Source organism: Mustela nivalis (genome assembly GCF_964662115.1).
Source record: "Mustela nivalis genome assembly, chromosome: 6".
In the NCBI taxonomy this organism is placed as follows: domain Eukaryota; kingdom Metazoa; phylum Chordata; class Mammalia; order Carnivora; family Mustelidae; genus Mustela; species Mustela nivalis.
Window position 1 is genome coordinate 14,799,135 of NC_139025.1, and position 19,464 is coordinate 14,818,598.

Here is a 19,464-nt window from a genome sequence, read left to right on the forward strand (position 1 = left end):
AAAACAAAACAAAACAAAAACCCAAAGCAGGTTGCTCTATTTATGCTGCTATAGGACAGCCCAAATCAAGACCAGTATTTTATAACTTACATGTATTTTTATCACCTACATGTATACCTTGCATGTATTTTCAAAGCTCTGTCTTTCGTCAGAGGGCTTCCCCCCCAACCCCCACCCCCGGAAGCTGGTGAAGGTGGGAGCTATTCAGCCTACCTCCTCCCAAAGCCGCTAAGATTCTGGTCCTGAGCCAGTCAGGCCAGGAGGGAAGGGGAGGGAGAGGAGGGGAGCTCAGGAAGCCCCAGGGGAATGAGCCTGCAGGTCCAGACCAACCTCAGACCTCAGACCCTACAAGCTCCAGGTCCTAGTTAGTAGTCCCAGGAGTTCCCGGGAAACCAGCCCAGCCAAGGAGGGCCGGGGCTGGGAGTAAGGGCCGGCTCTCTCGGTGCAAGGCCCCCTATCAGCCGTTCCCAGGCTTCCGCAGCTCCCCAGCCCTTCCCCTCCCGGAGCTGCAGTGACTCACTCCAGCGCCCCCCCCACCTGCCTTTCACTTTCACCAGCACCCAGAAGGGGAGGGACTTCCTCCTCCATTTCCTTCCTCAGCTCTGGGCCCCGCAGTAAGCAGACAGCGCTTCCTGCCAGCACCCTCTTCGACTTCACTTATGGAAATTGGGGGAGGGGTGGGGAGAGACTAGGTGGGCATCCAAGCCCCCCTGGCCCTGGCAGCAGGGGGACAATTTGCACAAGCAGGCCGTGCAGAGGTCCATGGAAACCACCTTTAGAACAAACCCCTTTCTGCTGCCTTTAAATTCTCATTCCCTGACAGCCAACCTGACTCAGACCAGAGACCCCAAAGCCAGCGACCCCCTCCCCCATGAAAATAATCCTGGGTGGCCGGGTGAAGACGCAGGCTGGGACTGTTGGTAACAGGCATCAAGCTCGGCCTCTCCAATCAGCGTGAGCAAATGAGACAGGGCTGCAGAAGCCAGACAGAGGAAGGAAGAATGTGCCCGAGGGGAGAGTGAGGGCGCTGAGGGGGAGCTGGCAGATCCGCGATCCACGTGCCTCAGCACCCCCCCCCCCAGAGCCCCTCAGGTGCTCACGTGCACTCCTGCTTCCCCTGCCCTCCAGGCACAGGCTGCCCCCCCTTCCCCAGCTACAGCCCCATTGCCTTTGATGAGCTGCAGCACCAGCTCATGGGCTTGGGGACTGGAAGAAGGGAAGGCCCACGTGACAGAGGAGCTTGTGTGCATGTGTGAGCGTGTACACCTGGTGGAGGGTAACCCAGGCACGCAGCACGGGGTGGGGGGTGGGGGGCCGGATGGCCACTGGGAGCCCAGGGGGGAGGGTGAGTTCTGCAGGTTGGGTTGAGTGAGATGGAGGTCAAGGCTGTGCATGGAGCTCAAGGCAGGGCTGCTTGGGGGCCTTGGGCCCTGGGCCCCATGCTGGCTCACCAGCTGCTTGGTCAAGCTGGTCACCCTCCCCTCCTCCACCCTGCATGTCAAGAAGGACCCCGCAGTAGGTTTCTAAAACTGGCCTGGGACCTTGCTTAGAAGAAACCAAGGCAGCAGATTCTGGGGAGGCTGAATCACCCCAGAAGCTTCTGCAGAGGCCTTTCTGTCCCACACACTGGCAGACTAAGGTGCCAAGAGCACACCCAAACCTACAACCCTCAGAGAAGGTAGGTCATGATCTGGGGGGGATAAGACGACCGAAAGATGCCTTGGAACCCTAGAGGAAGGAGGGGAGGTCCCACACCAAGGCAGCAGGGCTCCAAGGATGGTGGTGGCTGTGGCAGCAGCAGCAGAAGGGCACCTGTGCCAGGCCTGTTCTAAGCGCTTTGCATAGGTTTAGTTTCCACAACAGCATTATACGGCAGCATGAAGGCCAAGCATGAAGCATTGCTATTTTAACCTCCATTTTACAGATGAACTAGTTGAGGCTCAGGGGGCCTAAGTAACCTGAACCTAGGTCTGTCTGCCTCCCAGACCAAGCTCTTCTTTTTTGTCCCTACGACATGCCGCAAAGACACCATGTCCCTCTCTGCACCCCCCCCCTTCCACAGCATGCACCCCACCATCTCAGGGCAAGGACTTCTGGACACAGATACACCTCCTCACTGACAGGCCCCTCATCCCTGCCCAAACCGTTGGCAGGTAAACCTCTTTTATTTCTACCCCATATAGCTGAGGCCCTCAGTCCTACAGAAAGGGAAGGAAGAAATGGGGCTTCACCACAGAAGCGCCACCCACAAGGAGGCCTGAGCCGGCCACTTCAGTCTAGTCCTCTGGGCCTGGACTCTCCAACCCCTGCAAACTCAGCCCTGCCTCGGGTCTACTTGCTGCTGATGGGGCTTCCAGCTCTCATACCCTACTTGAACCTCACAGCCTGCAACTCTGGGCAAGACCAAGCCACTTCCTCTTGTCTCCTGTGCCCCAACCCCACTTCTCTGTTCCTCAGGTGGAAGTCAGCCTGGCCTTCCTCCCAGTGAGGAAGAGGAAGGAAGTCATCTTTTCCGAAGGCTACTGACCTATGGGCCAACTCCCTGAAGATACAGGGAAGGGGGTGTAATGAGGAACTTCTGCAGTGGCTCTCCCCCTCCCCCGGGACCAGCTGCAGGGTCTCTAACAGCGGATGCAGAACACTGCAAAAGGAAACCCACAGTCACCGAGGGGCCCCAGACATTGTAAGCCACTTATCAGTCTGTTCGACTGTCTGTCCCAGCTCTAGTCCCTCTCCCTTCCTCTGGGCACCTCACTGCCCTAGCCGATCTCTGACCAGAGATGCCCCCGGGGCTGAAGACAAGGCAAGAGTCTGTTATCAATGACGGGGACCCATGACGCTTTCAGGAGGATCTGTGGTGGAAAACACTCTCTCTCTACGGAAAAAAGCAACATGCACCAAGAAAAGGAAACAGTGCTAAACCCGCATTCGTGTTTTGCAGACACATGAGGGAAGGCGCTGGAAGAGTGTCTGGGTGCCCTGTGCTGATGGTGAGACCATGCCCTCCAGAGATGGCAGCTAGAAAATATGCAGCTCCCCAAGTGTCCTCAACAGCCCTGCCACATGCCCAGCCCTCAGCGGTGGGGCCAGGCCATGACCACCAGGAGACCAGAGCCATCCACAAGCTTGAGACACTGAGTGTGGCCATCTGAGAGATGAAACCAGTGTGAGTCAAGGTGACACAGGCCAGGAAGGAGATGCTTCACCTGGTCCCACAGCAGCTGCAGGAGCTCAGCTCTGCCCCAGATATGGCGGCTGACTGGAGGACCCTCCTGGCCCTTCTCCCTGAAGTTTCTAGCTCCTGCTCTCACAACCTGGGCCACTCCCAGCCCCACAAACTCAGCGCTGGGAGCACGGACAGTCAGAGCTCACGCATCCCCAACCAAGACAGTACACACCTATTTATGGCATCTAACAAATCCCTAGGCCAGCCAATTCCCAGAGCACCAGAGAGGCTATGTCAGGACAAAGTCTAAACTCCCCATCCTGCCCACAAGATCCGCAGCTCCCGCCACATCCACCTGCCACGCTTGGGCTCTCCTTCAGTGCTGTTCCTGCTCTGCTTCCAGGTCTTTGGCAAGGCAGAACCTCTGCTCCTAACACCCTCCCAACCCTTTCATCTGGCCAGGTCCTACTCGTCCTTCAGGTCTGAGACACTGTTTCCTCTGGGAAGCCCTCCCTCACCCCAGGGCTGAGCCAGGAGCTTCCTTATGCACCCACAACACCTCCCAGCCACCTCCCCGTCCCATACCACGCTTAGCACACAGAACTCCAGAGGCCTGTATCTTCGTCCCCAGTAGACAGCAAGCTCCACGGAGCAGAGTTTGCAGACCATTGTACCTTGACACTTGACTTGTACCTGCCCCACGGGATGCTCATTCAAGACTGCGCCCAAGGTGAGTCAGAGCTCTGCCTGGCCAGGGGCACCACTCATGGCCAGCATGGCCACCCTGGGCTCCCACCCAGGCCCTGGCTCCCAGTCTCTCTCCCCGATGCACAACGGAGATCCCCGTGACCCTGAGATGAAGTGAAAAGCCCATCCAAACTCCATCCCACCACATCCCCCTCAGCTGCTGCCCCGCACCACGGGCAGGCCACCTGGAAAAGCGCCAGCCCCCCTGCTGCCCTGTCCGATTTTTCTTCCCCCATGGCCTCCCAACCCTTGCTTTGACCATAGCCAGAAACATGTGGATCTGTTTACCTTGTGCCCTGACAAGGCTGGGCTGGGCCTCGAGACACCAAGGTGCCTGGCTAGAGTGCCAGGAGCATTGAGGAGGGGCCCTCCTTGGCCCAGCTGGCCCTCCAGCCCACGCTCCTATCCTGGAAAGTTCTCTTTCAGGTACTCTGGGGTCTGTGGCTACCACGAGACTAGGCAAGTGGCCTGGAACCGTCATCTTGGGCTAGCTAGAGTTGCCCGGGCCCTAGATAACCCCCTTCCTCTGGCCACAGTGCAATCATCAGCCATGCTGTGTTCCAGCCCGCTCCCCAACTTTAACTAGAAGTTTCCACCAGGCTAAAGGGCCCCCTGTCTCCAAACCACTGGACACATATGTTCTGTTCATAAGCAGTCTGCTTACCAGTAAGGAAGGACACACCAGCAACAGGGACAAAGACCTGACTCTGACAAGTGTCACTTCCCCTGGGGAGGGTGTCAGGGGATGAGAAAGCAGGTCCTGTATGATCCACGCGTTCCCAGATTAGCACTTCTAGGGACCCGGCTTCAGCTCGGAAATGCAGAGCCCAGGGTCCCAGGGATCTGAGCCATCAAGCGGGAGAGATGGTTCAGCCAGGGTTCCAGCTGGCTACAGTCTGAGCTGTGACAGTAAAAATGTCAACGCCGAGATGCCTTTGAAGGGATGTGTGTGAGAGAGGAATCCTTTGCCTTACGAGGCACTCTCGGGGCTTCATGCAGACACCTACCCTCACTGTTCCTCTGCTCCACCGCCAGCAAGCACCCTCAGGAAGTCTACAGGCAGCCAGAATGTTCAAAAGAAGCTACGAGAGCGAGGTCTATTTTATAGGGGGGAAGCAGAGAGAAAAGAGAGTCCCAGGAAGAGCCTGGAAAAGATCAAATCCCCAGGCCCAGCTTCTGCCCACACGGAAGGGACTGGCTGCCTCCCTCTGAGGCAAGGGCCACCAACAATCACAGGCAGCCTAGGAAAATCCCTTCCGGCAGGATTTGAGAGTCCCAGGGGACCAAAGTAAAAGCTGGCAGGTTTTGGCTCTCTCCAGAAGAGATACAGCAAATATGAAATCTCTGCACACCCAGAGGCTGTTCCAACCTCTATCTCCCCTTCGGAACAGCCAGGCTGGCTCCTCAGCAGGTCTAGGGGCAGGGCTCTTTGCAGTCTGTGCCTAAGCCTCAGGGCTAGACTCTGCCCCAGGCCAAGACACAGAGGAGCTGTGTCACAGGGGCCTCCCTAAACAGGGCCTGACCCTGCCTACTGAACAGCTCCCCCTCCCCACCGCAAACACACACACACACACACACACACACACACACCCATTGCAGCCCTCCAGCTCTGGGGAGACACAGGAGACACGGCACTGTCCCTACCCACACAGAGCTCCCAGACCAATGGAGGAGACACACAGAAACACACACTGATTATAACCCACAGTGGCCCATGCAGGGGCGAGAAATACGGGAACAGGTGACCTGCAGAGAGTTCCCTGACTCTCTCAGCCTTGGCCAGAGCTGTTCCCTCCACCTGGAAGCCTTGCCTCCAAGCTGACTGTCTACCTCCTGCCGGCAGCCTCTGGCACACACAGTTCCCACCCTTTCTGAATCTTCACGCTCTAACTCCGTATTAATCATTTTCCCATAGTACTACTTCACTCTCTCTGTTTTTGCCCCAAGACTGAGAGAACCAGGGCCTGGAGGCCGTGTGGCCCAATGGCGAGTGTCGTGGACTGGTTACCCAAGTCACCCATGTCTGGTCCAGAAGCTGCAGCTCCCTGGTTCCTGCCTCTGCAGAATTTAGGAGCTTTGGGCAGGCCATGGGGGCGGTGGAGGGAACAAGGCAGGACAAACACCTTTGTAACCAGCAACTGCGACATGAAGTATTAACCACCAGCACTGAGCACATGCCCCATATGTGTGAGTACTGCTTACTTGTGTAACCACTATTCCCACCTGAGAGATGAGAAAAGGTTGGCTCTGAAAACAATTTGTTCCAGGTCAGAGCCTGAGGACACGGTGAGGAGCCAGGGTTCAAATCCAAGTCCAGCAACTCCAAACCAGATCTCTCTCTATCACACCCTGCTGCCCACCTGTGTTGAGCAGTGATTCTCAAACCTATCCTAAGAGATGGATTTAGGAGTCCGGTGAGGAGTGGGGGGTGGAAAGCTGCAAAGCTCCACAGGCAGCCCTGGTGGTGGCCGCGTGCTGGAGCAGGGGACAGACGACAGGGTTGGAAAAGGGCATAAGATGGTTTCCGAGGAACCACTGCTCCTTCCTCCCCAAAGGAGCCGACTGCCAGAGGGCCATATCCTGCCTAGGAGATGAGCGGAATCCCACGGAGCCCTGGCTTTACTCTGCTCTCAGTCAGCCCTAGGGCCGGCCATGGCTCTGAGACGGCCAGGGCCCCCACCCCCATGACCACCACTGTCTACTACGCACTTACTATCTGTCAGGCATGGTGCCAAACATCTCATTGAACCCTCACTCTTCCCAGTCTCATTTTGGAAGTCAGGAATGATACACTGGGAAATACCTATTTAACGCAAAAGAAGACAGTAACAGAGTAACAGAGAAACAAACAAAAAGACATTAAGACAGACATCAACAGCAGAATGGCAGACATAAACTCTACCCTATCGATAATTATTTTAAATGTAAATAGATTAAACACTCCAATTAAAAAGGAGAGGTGGGGAAAATGGGTTAAAAAATAAAAAAAGAAACCACGATCCAACTATATGCTGGGGTTTTTTTGTTTGTTTTTTATTTTTTTAAATTTATTTGACAGAGAGAGATCACAAGTAGGCAGAGAGGCAGGCAGAGAGAGAGGAAGGAAAGCAGGCTCCCTGCTGAGCAGAGAGCCCGATGCGGGACTCGATCCCAGGACCCTGGGATCATGACCTGAGCCGAACGCAGAGGCTTAACCCACTGAGCCATCCAGGTGCCCCCAACTATATGCTGTTTACAAAAGACACACACTTTAGATTGAAGGACGCAAACAGGTTGAAAGTAAACGGATGGGAAAAGACCACATGAAGGGTAACCAAAGAGAGCTGGACAAGTCATGCTAATATTATGCTAACAGACTTCAAGACAAAAATTCTTCCTGGAGGGGCGTCTGGGTGGTTCAGTGGGTTAAGCCTCTGTCTTCAGCTCAGGTCATGATCTCAGGGTCCTGAGATGGAGCTCCACATCGGGCTGGCTCTCTGCTCGGCGGGGAGCCTGCTTCCTCCTCCCTCCCTCTCTGCCTACTTGTGATCTCTCTCCCCGTCAAATAAATAAATAAAATCTTAAAAAAAAAAAAAAATTCTTCCTAGAGACAAAGAAGGGCCTCTTATAATGATAAAAGCATCCACCCCTCAAGAGAATATTACAATTAAAAACATATACGCACTTAACAACAGAGTCCCCAATAGACGTAAGGCAAAAACTATCAGCATGGGTGGGAGAAACAGACAATCCAACAGTAATATCCAGAGACTTCAATAATGGTCCACTTTGACTAACGGACCGAACAACTAACCAAAAGATCAACAAGGAACATAAGACTTCAACACCAAGAAGCAACTCGATCTAAACAGATACCTACAGAACATTCCACCCAACAACAGCAGAATACACATTCTTCTCAGGGAACACATGGAATATTCTCTAGGACAGATCGTAAATTAGCTTATAAAACATGTCTCAATAAATTCAAAAGAAGTGAAACCATTCGAAGCATGTCCTCCAATCAAAATGAAACAATTAAAAATCAACAACAGAAGGAAATTTGGGGAATTTACAGGAAATGAAGGTTCTAAGAACTTGTCAGGTTGTCCCAGCCCAGAAAGGCCACTCCCTCAGATCATGGACTCTGCACCTTCTGCGCAATCCCAGGAAGCTGCAGATCTCAGATTTCTGCAAACGCCTGCGTAGCCCTTCTTCCATCATCCCCTGTACCAGACACACACTGAACCTGACCCCAAGCTTGACCCCAGAATCCAAACAGCCGTGGGAGGGAGAGGCCTGTGGGGCTGTAACAGCTTATTAGGCAGCTGCCTCTCCCTAGAGGGGAGGTGGGGAAGGCCACAGGCAAATATTTTCACTCCCCCTGCCCGTCTACAGAATATCCAAAAGAAGGAAGCAAACATTTACAGAGCACTTCCCCCACACCAGCCACTTGACATACCCTAATCCATGCTTACAAACTTCCCATCTAAGCATCAATATTATTGTCTCCATTCTAGACAAAAACCAAGGCTCTCCTGCTAAAGTGGCAGAAGCATGATTCAGGTCTCTGTTGCCTGCCTTCAGAGTCCCTGGTCTTTCCATCATTCTTCCAGAAAACTCCCAATTGCACGCTTGTGGGCTTCAGAAGGAATGCCACACGTGAGAACCCCAGAACCCCACAAAGCGGGCTGTGGACCCTCCCCTTCCTCATGCTCCCTCCCAGCGGCTGCTTTTCCTGGGAGCACTTCCAAGTAGAGCACAGTCTCTAACACTCCCACGAAGAAATCATCCCAACCCGGGTCTGTCAGACCCAGGCTCCTCACAAGACGGGGTATTGGTAAAAATCCCTAGGGGACTTTTACCGGGGGGCACTGTGAGGGGACAGCAGAGGTGAGCCGGGAGCCGAAGGGTCGGGAGGATCTCGCTCACCGGAGTAAGAGCCTCCACACCACAGAGAGAAAGCTGGCCGGTGCTCTCTTCAGAGCCAACCAGCCAAGCCGGACCCAGCTGAGGAAGCTGAACAGATTCCAAACATGAAGGGATGCCAATGCTCACGGAGTCCATTCCTCATTCCACAGAGCAGCAGAGAGGGAAAGAAATTAGTCTGCGGATGCACAGCCAGGAGCAGAGCAGGGCCCTGAATCCAGAACTCCATTAACAATGCTTCGTGCCTCCACTCAGGCAAGCCACACCTTTTGGCAAGAGACTGGGCAGGGCCTGGAGCCAATCCCAATGTCACACACACACACATTTCTCCTTTCCCACCACCAGCATCTCTACCATTTCTTGAGGGTGCCACTGTGTGCCAGGACAGTGCTAAGCGCTCTCTACCCATGACGTGGTTTAATCTTCAAAACAAGGTACTCATTAGTACTGTCCCCCATTTTCCAATGAGGAACCTGAAGATCCAAGGGGTCCAGCCACTTGCCCGAGGCCACGGGAGTAAAGAGGGGAAGCTGGGACTGGAACCCACGGCCCATTCTGCAAAATTCCTTCCCAGGAAGCTTCAGGCTCAGCCTCCTGCTTGGTAGCTGGGACCTGGTGGCAGCCTCTGAACGGCTCACGTCTTCTCCCTGGAGAGCAGCTTCGGCGGGCCTGAAAACCACCAGGGTGTTCTGCAAGCGTGGCTGGGCAAGGGTGCTGGCTGACAGAGGCGTGGGAAGTGAGCGGCTTTGAAAATGAAGAGACTACTGGTGATCACCACCACAGGGGACAGTCTGTGGAAGTCCCAACACCTTCTGCTGAGGAGGAAGCCACACCCCTCCCACACTCCCCAACCCCACACCCACCGCGGGGCAAACAGCTCTTTACACATAAAGCCTTGACTGTCCTCTGTTTGTCAGACAACCCAAACCCTCATGGGGCCCAGGCTCCCGTCCTTTCCTCTGGCCACCTGAGTCTGGGTCAGGTCAACTCCGTGACTGGGTTCCCACTGGTAACAATCCCCTCTCCCCCACCCAAGGCTTTGACTATCAGCCCCAGCAAAGCAACTTGCCTTCTGCATAGGGCTTTCTGGAGGCTTCCTCTCAGGAACCTGAATTCCTAAATAAGGGCTATTCATTGCACATCCTGATTAAAGGAGACAGATAGTGTCTACCCACACCAAAGGTCACTGGTCCACAACTCTATTTCATGACAAATAACACTGAAGCCCTACAAGGTGAAGTGACGTGCCCAAGGACACACGGCTGATTACTGGGGCAGACAGGTGTGGTCAGGGCCTCGCAGGTGGATGCTCTCACACCCAGCACTTCCCGGCAGGGCCAGGTCCTTGACGTTTGGCTCATGTCCTTCTCGGGAGGGAGGTGGAACAGGGGTGACTAGCATGTGGTGTCTGCATCAGCCCGGGGTCTCCTGTGTGGTCAGCTCCAGAAGGCACCAACACCCACCCGGTGACCTAGAGCAGGCAGCGAGGAGGGCTGTCTCGCTGGTTTGGAACAAGAGTGGGGACAATACGGCTCCCCAGGACCTGCTAGTGTCCGAGAAGCACAGACCCTTGCTGCAGTGGGGGGTCAGCACAGCTGCCTGGGCCTCCCGGAGGAGCTAGGACGTGGGCACGGAGCCGCCTGCCTCCCTGGCCCAGCCAGCCAGTCGGAGCCTCGCCCTTTCTCAGGCCCCGGTCAAGATCCAGGGCCTCTGCCAAATGCTCACACATTCCTTGCGTTTCTTCAGTCTCTGAGCAGCTGCTGCAGGGCCTTTTTTCCTGTGTTGATTTATTCTTTATTGTTCCTGAAATACACCCAGAGGCCTTTGGCACCAGCCACCAGCGGTACATCCAGCCCAGGCCCCAAGTACACACCGACCAGGTTCTCTGAGAGCAGGGCCAACCTGCTGGGATGATGGACGCTAGGGTCAGACCCAACAGCCAGGAAGGGAGACCCAAGATTCCACCCATCCCTGGCCTACGGTCCTAGAACTGATCTCAGGGCTGACTGCAGAGGCTGGGATGTCTGGGGAGGAGGAAACACTTGGAAAGTCTTGGGGAGACCCACGCTAAGGCTTTCCACTCTTCCCATGCATGAGGGACTCCCCCTGCAACCCTCCAGATCAGGGACAGCTGACCCTTAGGTGTCTGCTGCATCTACTGGAGGGCCTTTGTGGCTTGGGCTGGGCTTGACTGCCCTCCGACATGTTTGGAGAGGGAGGCCTCAGAGAGGTCTTCCGTGCCCTTCCCAGTCCAAAATATCTTCCCTCATCAACGGTCTAAAGGTGCCTGAATTCCTACCATCAGCACTTCATTCCAAGGCTCAAAGCACTGCTCCCTGTGCGCGTGCAAACAGCCCAGGTAGTGGGTGCTGCACGGCAAGAAGAGCCAGGGCCTTAGGGTCTGACAAAATGTATCCCAGCTTCTCCAATCGCCAGCCTCTCTGTGGGTCTCAGTTTCCCTATCAGGAAATGGGCACAATATCCCCGCCTCCTAGTTACCATGGAATCTGATGAGGGGAACAGGTACATGGAGTGTGTGGCACAAAGTAGAGGCTCAGTAAATGTGCTTTCCTTTCCCCTCTGCTGGGCAGGAGCGGCATCGTTATCAGTCTTCAACACCCTGGGAGGACCTGACTAGTCTGATGCTCTCGTCCCGCGGCTGCCTGAGCAGACGGCCAGCTCGCCTGAGCAGACAAGGAGCTGAGCGGTCCCAACATTCGTGTCGGGCTCTGCAGGCACGCAGGGCATCTGCCCTAGGGACCCAGGAGGGGCACACCCAGCACAGGCCCCTCCTGGGCTCCGCTGTGCCAGCAGGGCCTGTAGGGACATGGTGAGACAAGAGTCCCTGGAAGATACTGGGCAGAGCTTCCAGGCCCAGCACGGAGCCTCCACACCCCGCTGGGCTCATTCGAAGAAAAGCAGTAAGAGGCAAAGTACCATCACCGGAGGGAAGCTGGGGAGGGGGGTGGCCAGAGCAAGTATGAGCAGGGATGCCAAAGGCACCCGGCCTGCAGCCAGCCAGTAAGCCTGCCCCCGGGGCGACCACAGTCAATGTCCTACAAGTCCAAGTGCCTGCCGGTTATTTTTGGCACCTCTTCCGCCCAAAGCCAGCAAGGAAAGGCAGCTGCTAGCAACATGGAAGGGGTGTTTATGCTTCAGCGTGCGAGCACTGAGGCAGGAACACAAAGAGCACAGCGGCCACTGCACAGGGGAGGCCTTGGCCCCCTTTCTTCCTCTCCTGACTGTCCCTATGAGGTCCCATCTGCCTGTCACATAGCTGACATAACATGGGTACTTCTGCTTTCACTCAGATCCAGTCTCCCAACCACAAAAAGTCTCTCACACACACACACGCAGAAACACACGCAGGCACGCACACACACACAGACAAATAAATAACTAGGGAGCCAGCTGGGGACTGAGCCACGCCCAGGAGCTGGAGACAACTCCTCTGGGCAGCCCCTCCCACCTTCCAAACCAGGAGGGGCAGGAACCAGGAGCAGGACGCTGGAGCAGCTCCTCTTTCCAATGGCCTCAGGTGACAGTGGACACGGAGGGGAATCTCAAGGCACTCACTGTCTCTGCACTTCCCCATCTGAAAACAAAGGAGTGGGATTCGATGTCCCAGAGTGTCTTCCAGCTCTGGGATGACTCCTGGGAGCAGGGGAGCCCAGGATCGTGACCCAGGCCCGCTGGGGAGGTCAGACCCAGCAAGGTCACGTGGGAAGGAGACTCCTGGCAGCAGTCAGGTACATTCCCCAGGAGCTGCCAGGAGGCTGGGAGGGGGAGGGGCAGGACCAGGAAAAGGAGGAAGAGGCAGCAGCGGTGGAGATAGGAGAGAAGGAAGAGGGGGGGGAAGCCAGCCTAGGAGCACTCTCAAGAGCTGCCAGTTATCACTTAAGCTTTTCTGAGCCCCTTTTGAGCTCTGGGGCCCTCCCCCATAAGGACCTGGCACATTCTGCCAACAGCAGGCTGGACTGGGCCTCTGTCTGTCCAACTGCTGGAAAAAGCTGGGAACTGAAATCCCTCACCGTTTTCCTTCCTCTCTGGACCCCATTTCCCCAGAGAAGTTGGGCAGCCTCACAGGGAACCCCCTTCTGGCTGCAAGCCAGGCAGACGTTCCCCACTTCAAGCTCTGGCCTGGTCAAATCTTGCCCTGGCTGTTCCCCTCCCCCCCTTCCTGAGACTCCTGGAGGAAGAAGCACTGCCTGGAAAAAAAAAAACCCACAAGCTCCCTGCGGCTGGAGAGAAAGGCAGAGAGAACAGGGAGCACCTTCCCCAGCTGGCCACGGCACTGGGCTCTGTTCCACAAAGAGCAAGAGCAGGAAGGGCTGCCCGGGAAGCCTCAGGCTCCCGCCCCCCTCCTCCCTACCAACCCAGCAAACCACAGCCCGTAATTGTGTCCCTCAGGGAGACCCACCACCCCTACCCCAGCAAAAACCCACCTCTTTTCTGACATGTGGCAACTTTCTTCTTATATAATACCTCGGTGTCTCCCCCTCCCCTGCTATTTCAATCAGTGAAAGAGTACTTCAACTGGTCAAAGAGCCCAAGAGCTCTCTAGAGGGCAACTCCCACCCTCAGCTCCACCCAAACCTCCACTGAGGTCACACTGGGAGGCTTCAGGTGAGGCAAAGACAAGGGGACTTTTTCCGTGGCTGAGAAAGCAGCCTTCCTCCCACCCACGTGAGCAGTTCAGCCTGAGGCCTGGGCGGGTAGGTTCCCGAGAGCACAATCTGATCTCTGGGAAGTTGAGCCCTTAACTTTGGGCTGCAGGGACAGAATCCCTTGCAAAAGCGCAGAGGCACCAGGATTTGGGCCTGTCTAGGTGAGAGGATCACACAGCTGTACCCTGGGCCTGGGGACTTAGAAAAGGAGCTTCATTCACACATGCCCCAATGCCCTGCAGGAGGGCCCTCCCACCACAAGCCGGACACGCTTCATTTCCTCTTCCCTGGGAAGAGTAAAAGGCAAATGGCTGGACTTGGGAGGGACCAGGGAAATGACAGTCCCCATCTGTTGAGTACCTACTATGCACCCCTCCGCATGCAAGATCTTGTTTCACCTGCCCAGCAATCCTACAAAGTACTAGGATCATCCCCATTTTACAGGTAAGGAAACTGAGGCTCAGCAAGTTTAGCAAGGCCCAAAGCCACACAGGAAGTAGAGAAGCTGGAGTGGGAACCCCAGGGTCTGCCCAGTCCTTGTTCCCGTGCACCTACTGGGCTTCCTTCGTAGTCACCGCCCCAGTTACTGTCCACACACCATACAGGAATGGCGTCCCAAGTGTGGGGGCGGAAGTGGGTGTGGACAAGCTTTTCCTGATGGCTCTGGAATTTGACCTGATGCCCCCCCCCAACTGTTAGCACTCCCAAGTGTGTGGCTGTGAGAGACCCCGTAAGCGTGCACGTGCTGGGGTGGAGAGAGGGGCAATCTGGATTCAAAGCAGCGGTTTCCAACACCAAATTTATGCTGTAATGCTTCTCTGATTCATAAAATGAGCTCACAGTCTCAGGGTATCCTGAATGCTGCCTCGAATGCAAATGAAAGATCCCTTAAGTAAGACCTGGGGATTTCGGCACACTCCGCCTAGCTCCAGCCTTGGTGTGCAAGTTCAGCCCCATAGCGTCACGGCTCCATGGCGCAGCAGCAACCTCTCCAACGGAATGCAACCCCTAGCTGCATTTCCTGCAGCCGCTGGTGAGTCAGGGAAGAACGGAGCCGCCGCCCCCCTCCCCACCCGGGCTGCTTCTGTACCGATACACACGCGCATGCACACAAAGGACGCCAGTTTGGCCCAGGCAAAGGAAATGCCCAGGTTAGCAGATTCCCAGGCAGGAGGCTTCCCACTTTTACCCCGAGGTCCCGCTGGGGTCAGAACGACCAGACACATTCTCCAGCAATCCGGAAGGCCAGCTGTAGTGTGGGGCCAAGGAACTGGGCTCACCAGCACCAGCCTCACTCGTGGAGTGACCCCTCCTGAAACCAAAGGTGCGGTATGAATCCCAGCAGCGGCCAGACTCACGGGGCCCGCCCTATGCAAGTCCACATTTTTCTGCGAGATCTTTCATCCATTTGTTCAGCTAACATGTACTAAATGCCTACCAGAAGCCAGGCATTGTGAGAACAACACGGGACAAATACTAGGGCAGAGGTGAGGGTGATGCTGAGACGTACTTTTGGCCTTTCACGTATAGACTCCTCACTGCAACTATGCGACGGAGGTTGGGAGACTCCTCTGAGTTTATGTTTTGAGCACCAGAGTACGGTATATACACAAATGACTACATAAGGCGGAAATGAGTGTTCGGAAGAAGGCTGAGGCGTCGCCAAAGAAGTACCATTTGAAACAGGCCTAAAACGATCCGCAGGATTCTTCCAGCTGCTTGTGGTCATCCCCACTCCTCTGCGAGCAAGGCTTCCTTCTGGGAGACCCAGCGGCAGGAGGGGGCCCTCAAGGCCAGATTCCCAGACTGGCCCGTTCCCCTTCTAAGACATTCTGCCCCAGGTGCCTGCCGCCCCCCGCCACCCCCTCCCCCACTCCTCTCTTCTCCTGGCTCCACAGGGCAGCCCTTCCCTGGGTTCTGCAGGCACGGGGCGGCCCCTAACTGAATCTGTAGCTGCATACTGCCTTATTCTCCCTCCATTTATTAAAAGTAGCAGCCCACAGGGCTAAACAATTGGGTTACTTTTAAATCCCGTATTTAAAAATTGAACTCTCATCCTCATGGGCGTTCCAGGACATCCTTTCCTAAGGTAAGGGGAGAGTTCGGCCTGGCACTTGGAAAAGTCACAGCAGGCAGTGGGCAGACTGTCCCAGAGCAAGCTGTATGGTGGTGCGGGGAGGGGGAACACCCTCCAGGTTCTTCACCCCCTTGTCCCCTAGGCTTTACAGAGATCAGAGTAACCAGCCAGAGGCCAATACGATTAGAATGGAGACTAGGCCAGGACCATGCAATGAGATGGTTTATCACAGTAATTGAATGTTTACACCCCTCTTATTCACTGTCCAGAGCAGGAGGAAAAAAAGGACCCATAAATTCTCAACCTAGGAAGGTTTCTCCTTTCCCCCTGTCCCGAAGCCATCCAATCGCCTATGGAAAGGATGCATTTCTCTATTTCTCCGGTATGTGCCACACCATCTCTGGGGGGCTCTAGAGCAGGACAGGTGGTTCTCCCTCCTCCCCCCGGGGCTCCACGGGGGAGGACTGGCTTCTCCTCAGAGCTGCTGTCCCTCCACCTTCATCAGGCCTCCAGTCTCCGTCCTGAAGCTGCAGGGACAAGGAGAGGCCAGCCCTCCAGACCTCCACAGGCTAGGCTCCCCCTGCTGGAGCAAGCCGGACCTCCCCTCCCCCCCAGCCACAACTGCCAACAGGGATCCCCTACACACACGTGCCACAGCGGCCTCCACAGTCAGCCACTCTCCTCCCAACCCACTGGCCGGGCTCCGCAGGCGGGCACACGGCTCCGATGTGGGACGGTGGAAGCAGGAAGTAGCCAACAAAGTTGTTACCAACAAAGTTTTAAGTGGGGCGCGTAACTTCCCCTTTCATCTCTCCAGCAGCTTGCTCAGGAGGCTGGGCCGGAGTACCCAGTGGCCTCCACTTTGGCCGGACGCAGGTACTTCCTCCAGGTCTTGCCTTCTTCGGGGCTGAGGCTTGAACATGGCAGGGCGGCACCAGGCCTTAGCCAGAGGCTTGGGTGGGGGCCCTGCAGGGGGGCAACTGGTGCACACGCTCCCGCTCCCGTCAGCGTGGCCGGGGAGGGTAGGACTACCTCCACCACGCCGGCCATGTGCAGGGTCCAGACAAAACCCGGGCCCCCGAGTTCCGGACGGGCACCCACAAACACAGCACGCGGCGAGGCGCGCGGAGAGCTAGCAGGCCGCAGAGGCGCGGGCGTGCGGGGGCGGCCGAGAAGGATGACAGGTCTGAGGTGCGCCAGCAGCGCCGGGGAGCGCGGGGTGAGGCCGGCCGGCCCGCGCGAAGCGCTCCCCTTAGGCCTCTGCCGCTCTTGTCCCAGCTCCCTGCCGCCCCTGCACGTCTGTCCCCCACACTCCCGGCTCGGGCACGGTTTCCACGTCCACTTTGCCGTGCACGCTGGCAGGACCCGGGTCAGGGGCTCCCGCGCCAAGTTCCCGCAGCTCGCGCGAGCCCCTCCCGACTCCTCCGGGGCCTGGGCTCGGTCCCGCAAGCCGGTCCCCGCGGACACCACGTTTCTCTTCCGCGGAGAAAGAGCCGGATTCCCGACTCGCCGCCGCCGCCGCCCCGGCGGGCCAGGCGGCTCCGAAGGGTTTTCCTGCCGGGGCCGCGCCCGGGTGGGCGGGGGCCGCGCGCGAGCTGCGTAGCTGCACAAACACCGCGGGCTGGCGGGGCACACGCAGCGGCGGGCTGGAGGTGCGGGCCGCGGAGGCGCGGGCTGCGGGGCGGCGAACGCACGTACACACGCACACCCCGCCCCGGCGGCCCAGGCCGCAGAAGTTGACGCGCCGCACCCCCCGCAGCCCCGCGCCCCCGCTCCCGGCCGCGCCTGCACAGCTGCAGCCCGCGCGCCCGGCCGCCACCGCCTGCGCGCAGCCCCGGGTCGCTGGGCCGCCGCCGCCGCCAGGGCGGGCTGCGCCTCGCCGCGTGCAGGCCTCGGCAGCCAGCCGGGCACCCCACTTACCCCGCTCCTGCCCGAGCTCCAGCATCGGCCGTCCCCCTTCCGCCGCGGGCCGCCGCCTTCGGTCGCCTCCCAGGTTCCAGCCGCCTGCACGCACTCCCGGATTTTAAAAACAAACAGGCGCCTCCGCCTCCCCGCCGCGCTCGCAGGGCTTCCGCCAGCCCGCGCCTCCCAAGGCTGGGAAGTTTGCTGGCGGGGCCCGGGCGGGACGCGCGGGCTGTCACCCCACGCTTGCGGCGCAGGAGCCTCGGCGCACCCCGCGCCCGCGGTGTCTGCCTCGCGATCGTTCTCCCTCCCTCCGTGTCACCCCCAGTCCTGCGATGCAGTGTCAGGATTGCACTGCTCTGACTCATCGGTTGAGCTCACAGCTTGAAAAAAAAAAAAAAAGAGAGAGAGAGAGAGAGGGTGAGAGGCAACAGCGCAGGAGGAGGACTCTGGCGTGCTACAAAGGATTGCACAACTCCGGGCTGGGAGCGCGGAGCGCCCAGCGGCCGGCCGGCGCGCGCGGCACCGCGGCGAGCAGGAACCAGCTCCACCACTCCATCAGCACAACTGTCTCGGGTCGGCCGCACCGCCAGCAGGCCTGGCGCCGCCCACTTCCTGCGACCAAATAAGGCCGGAGAAGGCGTCTTTAAACCTCGGGCGGCTGGCCGGGCTGGGGATTTCCAGCCGACCTCACCTCCACTGCCGAGCGGGTCGCCCTCCTCCCTCAGCCCTGGCCGGCGCCCCCGATGGCTTTGCTGGAACCAACAGGCCACGCGGCCCGTTCCTTTCACACCAAGGTCAGAAGGAGACGGTGACGAAATGCTTGGAAACCCATCGGTCCTGCCAGGAAAGTGTGTATGTGATGTTGGGGAGGACACAAGTCGCTTTCTTTCCACAAAGAGCACTCTGGTTTTGGATCCGGTAAATCATACACAATCCTCTCTAAGGCACTTCATTAAGTTTCCCCAAGTTTCACTTTTGGCATCCTAGTGGTGTAAAGGTTATTGAGAAACGTCCCAGCCCCCATAAAAGACCAGTTACTGAGGTGATGAAAAGCTCCTGGGTTTAATTCTAGCCACTAAGGGCAGAGTCGGGGCAGCTTTTCACTGCAGGCCCAAATTTCCCCTCCGTTCCCTCCTAACCTCCCTCCCCCACCCCAAACCCCGTGCCTTCTGGCCTGGCTGCCAGGAAGATGGGGAACATTTCTGCTCCCGGAGGTTCTCGTTGGCACCCACATTCGGTGAAGCTCCAGGGCCAAGAGAAAGTCCAGGGGAGGTTCTTTCCATTTGTTTTGGTTTTTGTTTTTCCCAAAGAGATGGGTCAGAAGGAGGTTTGCCTTTGAAGGAAGAAAACACTGTGTCCTGGCGGCGGCGGCCTTCCCCTGGGCCCAGTCCGGAGAAGCAAGTGCATCTCTTGCTTTCTCAGGGAGCTGGGGAGAGGCAGTGGAATGGGATCCTCACAGACCCTCCGAGCCTGCAGGGTTGCCACTGGGGACGAGATGACACAGACCCAGCCTTGCTCCCGAGGAGGAGCACCACCATCTAGTCCTGTTCCATGCCTCTGCCGGCGGGAGCACCTGTGCGCCCCTGGAGCTCACACCTCACCCAGGAGGAAAAGGGCTTACTGCACCAGAATAGAACACATACGGCAAAAGAAGGACAACCTAAAACAGTCTCCTCTTCAAAACAGCCATCATTATGCCAGGGCACTGGACCAGAGGACCTCTTAAAACTCCATTCCGGTTTAAAATCCAGGATTCCGTGATTGTAAAAAGTGCATGGAGAAGCCAGGGAAACCACCTTCAACAAAGAAAAGCCCAGGCTCTGGGATTTAGCATCTCCTATGACAGTATTGTTTCTGGCAATTCTTAAAGCATGTCCCCACACAGAGCCTACTTAACAACCCTATGTATGTGTGAGTTTTATCCCCCTGGTTTTATGGACGAGCACACAGAGGTTCAGATAGGTTAAGGGACTTGCGCAAGATCACAGGACAAG

At 57.0% G+C, this 19,464-nt stretch overlaps 1 protein-coding gene across 2 annotated transcripts in view; it reads right to left on the reverse strand.

Annotated features, from left to right (window-relative positions):
• Positions 1–19,464, reverse strand: part of MIDEAS (mitotic deacetylase associated SANT domain protein) — a 67,456-nt gene that overhangs the window by 23,637 nt on the left and 24,355 nt on the right. Inside the window, exon 1 of one of the 2 annotated variants that reach the window (XM_082733389.1) lies at positions 17,486–18,084. The exons of the other annotated variant lie outside the window; for it this stretch is intronic. The gene's annotated coding sequence lies outside the window, so the exon portion shown is untranslated. Of the gene's footprint in view, positions 1–17,485; positions 18,085–19,464 lie in introns of those variants that run through there. 2 annotated transcript variants of the gene reach the window in all.